Consider the following 5,793-nt stretch of genomic DNA (forward strand, 5'->3'; position numbering starts at 1 on the left):
GTAATACACGGTGTTTGTGTGCTGTTCCCCAGGGGTACCCAGAGTCACCTCACAACTACCGGCCCTTGGAGTGAAGTAGTCTTATCTGTGTCTGCTGCAGATCAGCTCCCCGACACTAACAGCCTCTTGCTGCACAGCACTCCCTTACAAGACTTTGTTGACCTTACACTCTTTCTGTACAGGTAGTAACAGGCTACTAACCCCACAAACACTCAGAGTATTTCCTGTAAGGTCCAGCCCCTTATCTAGGGTTGCCAACTTTCTAGTTGCACAAAACCAAACACCCTAGCCCCGCCCCTTCCTAGAGGCCCTGCCCCCTGCTCACTACATTCCCCCTCCTTTGGTAGCTCGCTCTCCGCCACCCTTACTCACTTTCACTGGGTTGGGGTGCGGAAGGGGGTGAGGGCTCTGGCCTGGGATTACTGGCTCTGGGGTGGGGCTGGGGATGAGGGGCTTGGGGTGCAGGAGGGTGCTCTGGGTTTGGGGGGGCTCAGGGCTGGGGCAGGGGGTTGGTGGTTGGGGCATGAGTGGGCTTACCTCAGGCGCCTCCCGGTCAGTGACGTAGCAGGGGGGCTAAGGCAGGCTGCCTGCCTGTCTTGGCACCGTGCTGTGTGCATCCTGGAATCAGCCAGCAGGTCTGGCTCCTACGTAGGGGGGTCATAGCTTATTCTGAAAAAAACTTTGCATCCAGGACACTCAAGCTCATGGAATTTCTGCTTGATAGCATATTGTGATAGACTGTTTATCAGCACTACAGTCATATACAAGAACACAGAAACGGCCATATTGGATGAGGTGAGTGGTCCATTTAATACAGTCCTTGGTCTCTAACAGTGGCCAGTACCGGGAGCTGCAGAGGAAGGTACAAGAAACCCTTTAGTAGGTAGCTGTGGGATAACCTGGCCTCTGTTTCTTCCTAATCCTCAATAGTTAGAGTTGACTGAAGCACAAAGCCCTTCCAGGTTTCATAGGCCTGGGCCTGAACAGAATGCAAAGACAGAAATTCTTCATAGGGAGTGGGATAGATCAACTGATTAATAATGGACCCCTTTCAATAATGGTTAAGATGTCAGTCAAATCCCACCTACAGTAAATCAGTAGTGTCCTAAAGTCATTGTTACAGTCTGATGGCTTCTGAAGTGAAATGAGTTGGTGTTCTGAACCATGTCTTAGTGAATAGATGGTCAGTTCCAGGGCCGGCTCTAACTTTTTTGCTGCCCCAAGCAAAAAACAAAAACAAAAATGAATGCCACCCCGGCATAACAAACCCTCCCCCCGTGAGCGCCGAAACAACAACAACAAACCCCGAGCGCCGCCCTGCCAAAACAACCTGTCCCCCCCGAAGCGCCGCCCTGCCGAAACAAAACAAAACAAAAAAAACTGGAGCACTGCCCCTCCACCCCAAGATTGGCCGCCCCTTAGAAGGTGCTGCCCCAAGCATGTGCTTGGTCGGCTGGTGCCTGGAGCCGGCCCTAGTCAGTTCATAAAGATTAACACCACAATTGGTATCTTTGTTTGTGGCCTCAGGAGAAAGCCCAAGACTGAAGTTGGCATTAAGAATCTCATCACTTGGGAACTGCCTCTAAGACAGGATTGACATGGACATACTACAAAAACTTTACATTTGTTGAATGTTCACTTCCTTTTTTTTTTTTCTTTGAGCCATACTGGGGCATCCATCGCCAGCCACCAGAAGTAGGTTTCTCAAACTTTGACAACATGGTACACTGAGTAGATGATTGTGGTTAAGGCTCTTCAGCAGACTGAGGAGTGCATGTCAATATACTTGGAATCAGAAGTGGGAGAGGAAGCTCTGTTCCAGTACCATCTCTTTTCCTTGTGGCTTCTGACCGCTTTTCCTCTTACTGCACCTGAGTCTCCAGCCCATCTGCCCTCTACATAGTGATTTTCCCTGCCTTTTGTTGTGCTTCCAGTTCTCAAGGGATACCCTAGTTCTAGAACCCTGGCTAAGAACTGGATTTCTGACAGCAAAATAACAACCTTCCCAACCTCAAATATCTGATGCACAAGATTAATGGGAGCCTTTTTATTTGTTTCAATAGGGTCTTGATCAGACCCTCGGATAGCTAGATAAATGGAGAATCAATAAAAATACATTAGTGATTTCTGCAAGGAAAGGCATGAAGAGCCTTACTAATGTCAATGGGATTCGGTATGGGCACAGGGACGTGCTATGCAGTACTCTTGGCAGCTACTGACCTCAACAATAATCTTCAAGATTTGGGTTCAAAATTACTCTAGTCTGTGTTGATGGATCAGGTGCCACATTAGTCCCAGGGGACTGAAAAGTTGTCAAGTCCAATGTACGTAAAGTACTGAAAAGGTCCCTTACCTTGAGCTATAAGCTCTCTGCAACTAGAAACTACAGCAGAGGTGCTGTTGAAATTTAACTTACTTACACAATTACAAAAAATGAGAGCAGTCAAGTTGGCCAAATGTCTGTGTCAAATCCATAGCAAGACCCCATAACTAGGAAATTAATTACTTTGCTCAGCACTGGGTGCCAGGGGGTTATTTACAAGAAACAAACAGAGACATCAGTGTGGCTATAGTATGACTAAATGCAATACCGATACCCCAAATTCCATTAGAACCAAACTCCACATAGAATTTGGGGATTGTTTATTTCTTATTTTGCAAGGCTTGAAAAGGTCTGTATAAGGGGTTAAAGAACCAACTATACAATACTAAGAAACAAAGTCAACTGGTGGGCCCTAACCTGGTGAAATGCTCTGATGTTAAATATAGCCTGATACTGAATTGGAGTGTTGACAATAGACTTCTTTTTTAATTTTGTAATGAATTAGGAAACAGTTGGTATATAAAATGAACAGATGTTAAATATCATTATTATAACCATGGTAATGTTGTATCTTGTAATAAGCAATATATCAGTAAAGAGTACTGCCAGAGCGAGAGAGGATCGGTTCAGAAAATGGTCTGATTCTTAAGGATAGAGAAAAAAAGTTCTAGATTAATACTAATTCCGATTTTTTAAAAATGGTATGTGCCCATAAATCATTAAAAGACACACCCAGGCTTTCCTCGTTAAAAGGGAAAGTAGAGATTGGTACCATTAGAACAGAGAAGGAGCCTTATGTACATAAATCAATACAAAAGTCCACTGAACCCTCAGAATGTAGAATTAAGAATTAAGAGCTGTGAGAATGAAGAGTTATTGCATGGTGCTAAATGGGGGAGAGCAGATCCCATTTGCAATGGAGTAGATGACAAACATTATTATTGTGAACATCAGTATCATCATGCAAGTTATATACACATTCTAATCGTGAAAAGGTAAAACTCCCAAAAGGGGGGGGGGGGGAAATCACACTCTTCTGCTTGCCAAGAAGGGGTAAAGAGCTACATTTCCCATATTCAACTGTAAATGTATTGTTTTGGATTCAGTGTCCAATTTAATAGAGACTTCAAAGGAGCTATGCCAGTTTACATTAGCTGAGGAACTGACCCAGTGCAGGACTAATAGCAAAAAAAAAAAAAGACAAAATTCTCCTGTAGAAGAAATGTTCTCAGTAGAAACTCAGAACAGAAGGAGTGATATCCTATTGAAGTCAATTATTTTTTTTCCAGTGACTTCAATGGGGCTAGGATTTCATCCAACCTCTCAATCTGGCAATTCTACAGTAGAAAAATTGACAAAACAGGTGGGACTCCACACAAGCCTCGAGAAAGAACATACAAAAATGTTTTGTCTTGATTCTTTATTCTTACATACGCTGCAGTGTCCTGTTCTGCTAGTATAACAACATTGGCAACAAAAGAGAATATTTTACAGGAAGAGATTATTTTAGGGAACATGCAGGGTAATAATATATTTTGGTAAAAATGATCAGGTGACAGGAAAAACAACTTACTGTAGTTACTTTATTAATAAGGCTTAAAAAAAAAGAAATGCATGGCATTCAAATTTATTGTAGCACTATAGTCCATTGTTTGGAGCACAATGTATCCAATGTAAATCAGCCCCGTTTACTTCAGTGCAGCTTAGTCAATTTACACCATCAGAGGATCTGACCTATTTTTCCAAGGATTAAATATGCCTGAAAACCTTCAGCATATTATATGCTCATGATTTGGTGTGATAGGCCAATATTTGTATTTCTTCCCATAATTTTTAATTATTCTGGGTAATACAGTTTTTTTATTTAACATTTGATGAAAGGACAATACTTTACTTTTGCTGAAGAAGCCAAATCTGTAAAGGGAAAAATATGGCTGTGGAGGGGAGAAGAGACTTATATAATGTATTTCACACTAAAGTACTGTAAGTGGCTCATTTAGATATAGTTTTGACGTATGGGCTAAATTAAGGCTCTAAATAGTGCAATACATCTTTTAATGCAAAAGGAACAGCATAAATGGGGACTCAATTAATGAGCAGAAAATATAAAAGATATCTGGAAAAAGCTATAAATTGCTTACTAAAATAAACCACTAAAATTAATACATAGTGACTCCTGCAGCTCACTATCATGTCCTCCAAACCACAACATTGATCAGAACAAAACAAAACAAAACAAAACATGATTATACCTCAGGTTGTGGATTGGGTTTTTTTGTTTGTTTTTTGCACTTGCTGAAGCCACCAGGGTGAAAACAATGATGGTTCAGTGTGCTGGGGACAAATTAAAAAAAGCTTTTAAATTGCCAACTCAGACGTACATCAGAACAGTGTGTGGAGAACGTTAATGCTTTCAATCCCACCATCACAGGCCTCCTTTCCTCCCTCCCTCTCTCTCTCTGAAGTGCAAGTAGCCATTCATCAGGCTGCTCTGAAATCTTCAATGTGGAGAGTTGGCTTTTGCCCTCTCCTGTTATAAAGACTGACTGCCTCTCAATTTCCAGCTCCTGCAAGTCTGTTCTGCCTTTCGCAGGCAATGCAAAGCAGACAGTTGAGCAGGGGGGTGATGAAGGCCACAATGAGGCGGGGAAGGGCCTGGCCTCTGTCAGAAATCAAACAATGGCAATTTGACAATTTGTTGCCTTTTTCCTATGGTGTGGGGGCTCTTAATCACAAGGTAGGAAATTACATAATTATCTGTTTAACCACAGTAAGATTACTACAACTTCAGGTTTCATTTCCTGCCTGTAAGTGTTAACAGTGCTGCACATTATCACTTTGAGTTAAATGATCCACTTCATGCTTCAGCGATTTTACTTGACATTTAAGAAGGAAAAAAAAATAGTGGTGGATTGTTAATCTCACTGTTGTGAATCATGATTTAGCATTATCACCCCAAACCAACAATTTTACTGGCTGGTGGGAGACGCTCAGTCCTCCAGATGTGATAGCAGCTAACTCCCTTTTTTTAAATAATCAAATATCATTTTAGTGCCTCACAAAGCCAACACACACTACTAATTTTATTGGACTGACACAAACTTATACAACATAAAATTGCAATATATTTCATTTAACTGTCCTTTCCTTTCTATCCACTTGCCTGAAATGTTTTTGTGCACCTTATTAATCTCTCATCACGATATTTGTAATATCCTCTGGGTCTGTCTCAGTTCCCCTCTCCCCCAGTTTAGTCAAAACTCTGCACCCAACACTTCATCACCCTCAACCTTGAATCCTGACATGGCTTCTTAGATTTTACTGCATCAAATTCAATATCCTTATCTTTAAAGCCTCACCTAATTTCACCCCACCTATATCTCTGCTCTCATTTCCTCCTGCTCCCTATGGACCTCACAACCCTCTTTCCTTATTGCTCTATGTGACAGTCTCTGTAATGCTGCTTCCTA

This window comes from Emys orbicularis, chromosome 2 (assembly GCF_028017835.1).
Source record: "Emys orbicularis isolate rEmyOrb1 chromosome 2, rEmyOrb1.hap1, whole genome shotgun sequence".
Lineage (NCBI taxonomy): Eukaryota > Metazoa > Chordata > Testudines > Emydidae > Emys > Emys orbicularis.